The following is a 10,356-nucleotide window of genomic DNA, read 5'->3' on the forward strand; positions in this document are numbered from 1 at the left end:
TTTGCATTTCACTGATGATTAGTGAGGTTTAGCATTTCTTTAAATTTTACTTTAAGTTCTGGGATACATGTGCAGGACATGCAAGTTTGTTACATAGGTATATATGTGCCATGATGGTTCGCTGCACCTATCAAGCCATTATCTAGGTTTTAAGCCCTGCATGCATTAGGTATTTGTTCTAATACTCTCCCTCCCTTGCCTACCACCCCCCAAACAGGGGCCAATGTGTGATGTTCCCCTCCCTGTGTCCATGTGTTCTCATTGTTCAACTCCCCTTATGAGTGAGAACATGTGGTGTTTGATTTTCTGTTCATGTGTTAGTTTGCCAAGGATGATGGTTTCCAGCTTCATTCATGTCCCTGCAAAGAACAAGAACTCATGCTTTTTTATGTCTGCATAGTATTCCAGGATGTGTATGTGCCACATTTTCTTTATCCAGTCTATTATTGATAGGCATTTGGATTGCTTACAAGTCTTTGCTATAGTAAATAGTGCTGCAATAAACATAGGTGTGCACGTGTCTTTATAGTAAAATAATTTGTAACCCTTTTGGTATATACCCAGTAATGGGATTGCTGGGTCAAATGATATTTCTGGTTCTAGATCCTTGAGGAGTAACCACACTGTCTTCCACAATAGTTGAACTAACTTACACTCCCACCAATTGTGTAAAAGCATCCTATTTCTCTACATCCTCTCCAGCATCTGTTGTTTCCTGACTTTTTAATGATCGCCATTCTAACTGGCGTGAGATGGTATCTCATTGTGGTTTTGATTTGCATTTTTCTAATGATCAGTGATGACGAGCCTTTTCTCATAGGTTTGTTAGCCACATAAATGTCTTCTTTTGAGATGTATGTGTTCATATCCTCTGCCCACTTTTTGATGGGGTTGTGTTTTTCTTGTAAATTTGTTTAAGTTCCTTGTAGATCCTGGATACTAGACCTTTGTCAGATGGACAGGTTGCAAAAATTTTCTCCCATTCTGTAGGTTGCCTGTTCAATCTGATGATAGTTTGTTTAGCTGTGCAGGAGCTCTTGAGTTTAATTAGATCCCATTTGTCAATTTTGGCTTTTGTTGCCATCGCTTTTGGTGTTTTAGTCATGAAGTCTTTGCCCATGCCTATATCCTGAATGGTATGGCCTAGGTCTTCTTCTAGGGATTTTATGGTTTTGGGTTTTACATTTCAGTCATTAATCCATCTTGAGTTGATTTTTGTGTAAGGTTTGAGGAAGGGGTCCAGTTTCAGTTTTCTGCATATGGCTAGCCAGTTTTCCCAGCACCATTTATTAAATAGGGAATCCTTTTCCCATTGCTTGCTTTTGTCAGGTTTGTCGAAGATCAGATGGTTGCAGTTGTGGGTATTGTTTCTGAGGCCTCTGTTCTCTTCCATTGGTCTATATATGTGTTTTGGTAGCATAATATGCTGTTTTAGTTACTATAGCCTTGTAGTATACTTTGAAGTCAGATAGCGTGATGCCTCCAGCTTTGTTCTTTTTGCTTGGTATTGTCTTGGATATACAGGCTCTTTTTTGGTTCTGTATGCAATTTAAAGTAGTCTTTCTAGCTCTGTGAAGAAAGTCAATAGTAGCTTCATGGGAATAGCACTGAATCTGAAATTTTACTTTGGGCAGTATGGCCATTTTCATGATATTGATTCTTCCTATCCATAAGCATGGAATGTTTTTCCATTTGTTTGTGTACTCTCTTATTTCCTTGAGCAGTGGTTTATAGTTCTCCATGAAGAGGTCCTTCACATCCCTTGTAAGTTGGATTCCCAGGTACTTCATTCTCTTTGTAGCAATTACGAATGGGAGTTCACTCATGATTTGGCGCTCTGCTTGTCTATTATTGGTGAATAGGAATGCTTGTGATTTTTGCACAATGATTTTGTATCCTGAGATTTGCTGAAGTTGCTTGTCAGCTTAAAGAGATTTTGGGCTGAGATGTTGGGGTTTTCTAAATATACAATCATGTCGTCTGCAAATAGAGACAATTTGACCTCCTCTGTTCCTCTTTGAATGCCGTTTATTTATTTCTCTTGCCTGATTGCCCTGGCCAGAACTTCTAATATTATGTTAATTAGGAGTGGTGAGAGAGGGCATCCTTGTCTTATGCCAGTATGCAAAGGGAATGCTTCTAGCTTTTACCCGTTCAGTATACTGTTGGCTATGGATTTGTCATAAATAGCTCTTATTATTTTGTCATATGTTCCATCAATACCTAGTTTATTGAGAGTTTTAGCATGAAAGGGTGTTGAATTTTATTGAAGGCCTTTTCCACATCTATTGAGATAATTATGTGGTTCTGTTAATGTGATGGATTACGTTTATTGATTTGCATATGCTGAACCAGCCTTGCATCACAGAGATGAAGCCAACTTAATCTTGGCGGATAAGCTTTTTGATGTGCTGCTGGATTTGGTTTGCCAGTATTTTATTGAAGATTTTCACATCGATGTTCATCAGGGATGTTGGCCTGAAATTTTCTTTTTTTGTTGTGACTCTGCCAAGTTTTGGAATCAGGATGATGTTGGCTTCATAAAATAAGTTAGGGAGGAGTCCCTCTTTTTCTATTGTTTGGAACAGTTTCAGAAGGAATGGTACCAGCTCCTCTTTGTACCTCTGGTAGAATTCAGCTGTGAATCTGTCTGGTCCTGGGCTTTTATTGGTTGGTAGGCTATTAATTATTGCCTCAATTTCAAAAGTTGTTATTGGTCTATTCAAGGATTTGACTTCTTCCTGGTTTAGTCTTGGGAGGGTATATGTGTCCAGGAATGTATCCATTTCTTCTAGATTTTCTGGTTTATTTGTCTAGAGGTGTTTATAGTATTCTCTGATGGTAGTTTGTATTTCTGTGGGATCAGTGGTGATATCTCCTTTATCGTTTTTTATTGTGTCTATTTGATTCTTCTCTCTTCTTTTATTAATCTGGCTAGTTTCTATCTATTTTGTTAACTTTTTGAAAAAAACAGCTCCTGGATTCATTGATTTTTGAAGGGTTTTTTGATTCTCTATCTCCTTCAGTTCTGCTCTGATCTTAGTTATTTCTTGCCTTCTGCTAGCTTTTGAATTTGTTTGCCCTTGCTTCTCTAGTTATTTTAATTGTGATGTTAGGGTGTCAATTTTATATCTTTCTTGCTTTCTGACATGGCCATTTAGTGCTATAAATTTCTCTCTTAACACTGCTTTAGCTGTGTCCCAGAGATTCTGCTATGTTGTCTCTTCATTCTCATTGGTTTCAAAGAACTTCTTTATTTTGGCTTTAATTTCATTATTTACCCACTAGTTATTCAGGAGCAGGTTGTTGAATTTCCCTGTAGTTCTGCAGTTTTGAATGAGGTTCTTAATCCTGAGTTCTAATTTGATTGCACTGTGGTCTGAGAGACTGTTTGTTATGATTCCCAATATTTTGCATTTGCTGAGGAGTGTTGATTTCAGAATAAGTACTACGTGGTGCTGAGAAGAATGTATATTCTGTTGATTTAGAGTAGAGAGTTCTGTAGATGTCTATTAGGTCTGCTTGGTCATGAGCTGAGTTCAAGTCCTGAATATTCTTGTTAATTTTCAATCTCGTTGATCTGTCTAATATGGACAGTGGGCTGTTAAAGTCTCCAACTATGATTGCGTGGGAGTCTAAGTCTCTTTTTAGGTCTGTAACAACTTGTTTTATGAATCTGGGTGCTCCTGTATTGGGTGCACATATATTAGGATAGTTAGCTCTTCTCGTTGCATTGATCCCTTTACCATTATGTAATCCCTTTATTTGTCTTTTTTGATCTTTGTTGGTTTTAAGTCTGTTTGGTCAGAGACTAGGATTGCAACCTCTGCTTTTTTTTTTTCTTTCCATTTGCTTGGCAAATTTTTCTCCATCCCTTTATTTTGAGCTTCTATGCGTCTTTGCATGTGCAATGGGTCTCCTGAATACAGCACACCAATGGGTCTTGACTCTTTATCCAATTTGCCAGTCTGTGTCTTTTAATTGGGGCATTTACCCCATTTATATTTAAGGTTAATATTGTTCTGTGTGAATTTGATCCTGTCATTATGATGCTACCTGGTTATTTTGCACATTAGTTGATGCAGTTTCTTCATGGTGTTGATGGTCCCTATATTTTGGTATGTTTTTGCAGTGGCTGATAACAGTTTTTCCTTTCCATATTTAGTGCTTCCTTCAGGAGCTCCTGTAAGGCAGGCCTGGTGGTGACAAAATCCTTTAGCATTTGCTTGTCTGGAAAGGATTTTATTTCTCCTTCACTTATGAAGCTTAGTTTGGCTGGATATGAAATTCGGGGTTAAAGATTCTTTTCTTTAAGAATATTGAATATTGGCACCCACTCTCTACAGGCTTGTAGGGTTTCTGTAGAAAGATCCACTGTTAGCCTGATGGGCTTCCCTTTGTAGGTTACCTGACCTTTTTCTCTGGCTGCCCTTAATGTATGTTTCTGTGTTTCAACCTTGGAGAATCTGATGATTATGTGTCTTGGGGTACGAGGAGTACGCAGTGGTGTTCTCTATATTCCCTGAATTTGAATGTTGGCCTGTCTTGCTGTTCTCCTGGATTATATCCTGAAGTGCATTTTCCAACTTGGTTTCATTCTCCCCATCACTTTTGGGTACACCAATCAATCGGTCTTTTTACAGTCAATTTGGTCTTTTCACAGTCCCACATTTCTTGGAGGCTTTGTTCCTTCTTTTTTATTCTTTTTTTTCTCTAATCTTGTCTTCAGACCTTATTTTAGTAAGTTAATCTTCAATCTCTGATATCTTTTCTTCCACTATTGATTTGGCTATTGATACTTTTGTAAGCTTCAGGAAGTTCTTGTGCTGTGTTTTTCAGCTTCATCAGGTCATTTATGTTCTTTTCTAAACTGGGTATTTTAGCTTGCAGTTCCCATAACCTTTTATCAAGGTTCTTAGCTTCCTTGCATTGGGTTAGAACATGCTCCTTTAGTCCACAGGAGTTTGTTATTATCCACCTTCTGAAGCCTACTTCTGTTAATTTGTCAAACTCATTCTCTGTCCAGTTTTGTGCCCTTGCTGGAGAGGAGTTGGGATCATTTAGAGGAGAAGAGGCATTCTGGTTTTTGGAATTTTCAGCATTTTTGTGCTGGTTTTTCCTCATCTTTGTGGATTTGTCTACCTTTGATTTTGAGACTGGTGACCTTTGGACTGGGTTTTGTGGGGTGGGGGTTGTTTTTGTTGATGTTGATGTTACTGCTTTCTGTTAGTTTTTCTTCTCACGATTAGGCCTCTCTTCTGCAAGTCTGTTGCAGTTTGCTAGAGGTCCACTCCAGACCCTGTTTGCCCAGTATCACCAGCAGAGGCTGCAGAACAGCAAGGATTGCTGCCTGCTCCTTCCTCCAAAAGCTATGCCCCAGGGGGGCACCAGTCTGATGCCTGCCAGAACTCTCCAGTATGAGGTGTCTGTCAATCCTTGTTGGGAGGTCTCTCCTAGTCAGGGACCCACTTGAGGAGGCAGTCTGTTCCTTAGCAGAGCTCGAGCATTGTGCTGGAAGAACCCTCCTTGTCAGTATCTGCTGCTCTCTTCAGAGCCAGCAGGCAGGAACATTTAAATCTGCTGAAGCTGTGCCCACATCTGCCCCTTGCCCCAGGTGCTCTGTCCCAGGGGGATGGCAGTTTTTTATCTATAAGCTCCTGACTGGGGCTGCTGCCTTTCTTTCAGAGATGCTCTGTCCTGTGAGGAGGAATCTAGAGACGCAGTCTGGCCATAGCTACTTTGCAGTGCTGTGTTGAGTTCCACCCAGTCCAAATTCCCAGCCTCCTTAGAACTATCGGGAGAAAAACCACCTACTCAAGCCTCACTAATGGTGGATGTGCCCCTGTCCCCACTGGGCTCCATTTTCCCAGGTCAGCTTCAGACTGCTGTGCTGGCAGTGAGAATTTCAAGCCAGTGGTTCTTAGCTTGCTGGGCTCTGTGGGAGTGGAACCCGCTGAGTGAGACCACTTAGCTCCCTGGCTTCAGCCTCCTTTCCAGGGGAGTGAATGGTTCTGTCTTGCTGGGGTTCCAGACACCACTAGGGTACAAAGAAAAAAATATTCCTGCAGCTAGCTTGGTGTTTTCCCAAACAACTGCCCAGTTTTGTGCTTGAAACCCAGGGTCCTGATGATGTAGGCACAACAAGGAATATCCTTGTCTGCAGATTGCAAAAACCATGGGAAAAGCATAGTATCTGGGCTGGATAGCGTAGTCCTTCAGGGCTCCCCTTGGCTGAAGGAGGGAGGACTCTGGCTCCTCTCACTTCCCAGGTGAGTCAATGCCCCCACCCTGCTTCTCCATGGGCTGCACCCACTGCCTAATCAGTCCCAAGGAGATGAACAGGGTACCTCAGTTGGAAATGCAGAAATCACCTTCTATGTTGGTCTCACTGGGAGCTGCAGACTGGAGCTGTTCCTATTTGGTCATCTTGCCAGATCTAAGACATGTTGAGCATTTTTTATATACTTGTTAGCCATTTGTATGTCTTCTTTTGAGAAATATCTATTCAGATATTTTGCCCATTTTTTAAAAAAGATTGTTTGTTTGCTTTTGAGTTGAGACCCTTGTATAATCTGAATATTAGTCCTTTTCAATTGAATAGCTTGCAAATACATTATCCCATTACATAAGATGACTCTCCATTCTGTTGATTTTTTTCCTTTGCTGCACAAAAGCCTTTTAGTTTAACAGTCTCATTTGTCTATTTTTGCTTTTGTTGAGTGTGCTATTGAAGTTTTACCCATCAAATTTTTTCCTGGACAAATGTCTGCAAGTGTTTTCCCTATGTTTTTCTGTAGTAGTTTTATAGCTTGGGGTCTTACATTTAAATATTTAATCCATTTTGAATTGATTTTTGCATATAGCATATTAATATCCATGTTTCCCAGCACCAGTTAAAAACATACATTCCCCAATGTATATTGCTGGCCTCTGTGTCAAAAATAAGGTGACTTTAAATATGTAAATTTTTTTCTGAATTCTCTATTCTGTTCCATTGCTCTTATGTGTCTGTTTTTACTGTCAGGTCATTTTTCATAAAACTAAAACTCAACCCATTTCACATAGGTGACATGAACAGAAATTCCTCATGGGTAAAAGTTTGAAATCTTCCAATGTGCAATCTTGGGCTACATATTTCAGTGTTCAGTGCTCCATTCTTCCACTCCTCTCCAGACCTTTGCTTTTATGCTTTGAGTGTAAGTCAGTTTTACCCACTAGAGTAAGTCCAGTTTAGGGTAGTGGCTGTGTCTAATTAATCTTCATACACTTCTCAGCACCTACTACAGCGTTGTGCATACAGTATATTTGCTCTCTATACACACACGTGCATATGGTTGTTTTTCTAGCTTGCAGGTCCTGTTTCTATTTGATATGAGACTCAGTGACCCCAGTTGAATCACTGAATCCCTCTTGCTATCACTCTACAGCCAGCCACATAGAGCTCTTTGTGTGAAAATAAGCTTATTATCAAAACATTCCACACCTGAAATTCAGTCTGTTCATTGGATGCTAATATTGAGACTGCTAGGCATATATACATTAATTATTGTGTCATGTAATAATACTAAACTGTGAATTAATTTGATCCGTGACTATCTACTAGAAGGATTCCATAGACTGCAAACCAAGTGAACTGAAAAGTGAGGAAATGATGCTTCCTCATCCCCACCATCTAAATGAAAAATTCCCTAGAAAATGTTTCCCAGCTGTCTGACATAAAACAAAAGGCACAAAAACTGTCCCCAACACATTGCACTAAGCAGAAAAGAGTAGTTTTCTTAACATCTAGTCTATTTCCCAGAAATGAAGAGCTTATCCCTGCTTTCACTTTCAATTTGGGGCAGTTTTGGTAGTTTGAGTCTTTCTGAGAATTTGTCCATTATGTCTAATTTAATGTGTTGGCATACAGTTTTTGATAGCACTACCTTAAAATCTTTTTTTATTTTTGTAGGTCAGAAGTAATGTCCCCTTTTCATTCTCAATTTTAGTAATTTGAGTCTCCTGTTCTTCTGTTGGGTTTTTTGGTTTTGTTTTGGCCAGTCTAAAAAAACAGTTTTGTTTTGCCAATTTTGTTGATCTCTTCTAAGAACAGCTTTTGGTTTTATTGATTTTCTCTACTTTTGTCTTCTATTCTCTATCTCATTAATTTCTACTCTTAATTTCCAGAGTTCTTTATTATTTTCTTCTTTCTTCTAGCTTCAGATTCAGTTTGCTCTTCATTTACTAGCATCTTAAGGTAAAAGATTAGGTTATTGATTTGAGTTCTGATATTTTCTTACTAATTGCTCTAGAGCTTATCGTATATATAATTTATGAGAATGTATCTCACATTTATGCTAAATCAGTTCCAATGAGACAATTTTTACTCTTGTAAGTCTAAAATACTAGTTTTTCTCACTTTTTTGATATTATTAAATGCGTTAAATATATGTTCAAGCAATATATTGTTATAATTAATTCATACAATTTTATGTCTTTTAAAGAAGCTGAAGGGGAAAGTATAAATGTATAGAGCTTGTTATATTAACTTACAGTTTCAGGTTCTCTTAATGTATTCCTGGGGGTTCAAGTTAACATCTGCTGTCATTTCTTTATTCCAATGCAGCTTTGCTCCTACTGTCCTCTCTTGTCCTGTTCTTGTTAAGTATATCACATTTCTATATGTTATGGGCCTGAAACACAATTATATACATATTGTTTTATATAAGTGTCTTATAAAAATTAGTTAAAAAGAGAAATAAGAAGAAACATGCATTTATACTGTCTTTTATAACTATATAATTATCTTACTGGGGCTCTTTGCTTGTCCATGTGGATGGGTATTGCCATCTGGAGTCATCTGCTTTCTGCCTGAAAATCTTCTTTTATTAATAGTATTTCTTGTAAAGTCAATTATCCAGTAGCAAATTTTATTTGTTTCCAGGCTTGAATCTCCCCCTGGTTCACACTCTTTTTCAAAAAAGTCAGTTTCTGTGGGAAAAGCCTTGGAGCTCTGATTTTATGGACTGCCTCTCTCTCTCTCTCTCTCTCTCTCTCTCTGGAAAATATCTCTAAGCCACGACCCATTCGACTGGGCAGAGGTGATGGCTTCTGCTCTTTTCCAATTGCCCCTCCCAACATGGAAAAACCACCCTACAAGTGAACCAGAGTGAGGGTGACAGGCCAGGGTTTCTCATTCTGCCATTCCCGAGCTAGAGCTGAAATCTTCTTGCAAAAATTATAACTGAGAATATTATTAGGTGAAAGAGATCTGACCTGACTCTATCTTACTTCTAACCTCCAAGCTGTCCTTGTTCAACCCTGAGCATAGGCCGAACTGACATTGGAAGGAATTTAGTCAGCCCTTTCCCAAAATAAAACCCCTTCTTCCCTGAGGACTAGACTGACTTTGCAAGACTAACAAATCAGTCATGAGATTAGAAATTATGGTCTGGGAGTCATGCAGCTAGAGGCCACAAGATTCCAGACCTCTCCAATTGCCATCCAGGTCAACAAACTGGCTCATCTGGTCTTGTGGCCCCCATCAGGAACCAACTCATGCAAGAGGACAGCTTTGATGCCCTGTGATTTCATCCCCAACCCAGCCAATCAGCACTCCCCACTTCCCAACCTCCTACCCACCAAATTATCCTCAAATGTCCTCCAAATGTTTCTGAGGGTCTCCACATTTTCAGGGAGACCGATTTGAGTAATAATAAAACTCGAGACTCCCATACAGCCAGCTCTGTGTGAATTAAACTCTTTCTCTACTGCAATTCCCCTGTCTTGATAAATCAGCTCTACCTAGGCAACAGGCAAGGAGAACCTGTTGGACAATTACAGAACCTCTGCTCTATGAGTGGGACTGGGAGAGGTTGGGAGCCCTTGACTTCTGGTCACACTCACCAGAAATTTCGTCTTTACAACTCACTATTGGAGGGGATGAAAAATTCTGGTGGACTAGCACTCCTGATGGGATATGTTATCCCTGCTTAGAATGTGAGAGAAGAGGCAGTCCCACCTTCTTTCCATAGCCCCCAGTAGTGGACCTTTTGTCAACTCGAACTGAAAATGAGGATGAAAAGGCCTGAGGGTCAAGTGCCACAGACTCTTGTTATTCCTACCAGAGTTGTAGGAGTGCTCCTTCAATAGATGTTTCATTGTGACGTATGCTTCCAGGACAATTTGCAGAGATTTTAAATGGTTCAAATAATTTTGACAGATGTAAGAATGTTATGCTCTAAGAAGTAAAAGACTTTAAAGTAGTTTTAATATAAAGGAGCTACAGTGTTAAGGAAGGATAGAAAGAGTTTAGATAAAATTATTTTATAAAATGTGAATGAGAAAAGACACTATATCTGCATTTTATATACATCT

The 10,356-nt window shown here is 39.2% G+C and overlaps 1 protein-coding gene across 11 annotated transcripts in view; it reads right to left on the reverse strand.

Moving 5' to 3' along the window:
- LOC114671702 (uncharacterized) overlaps positions 1-10,356 on the reverse strand; it is a 205,654-nt gene that overhangs the window by 105,079 nt on the left and 90,219 nt on the right. For all 11 annotated transcript variants that reach the window (XR_013400692.1, XR_013400688.1, XR_013400716.1 and 8 more), the window contains one exon: positions 8,533-8,672. The gene's annotated coding sequence lies outside the window, so the exon portion shown is untranslated. The remainder of the gene's footprint in view (positions 1-8,532; positions 8,673-10,356) is intronic.

The sequence above is a fragment of the Macaca mulatta genome, chromosome 1 (genome assembly GCF_049350105.2).
Source record: "Macaca mulatta isolate MMU2019108-1 chromosome 1, T2T-MMU8v2.0, whole genome shotgun sequence".
In the NCBI taxonomy this organism is placed as follows: Eukaryota; Metazoa; Chordata; class Mammalia; order Primates; family Cercopithecidae; genus Macaca; species Macaca mulatta.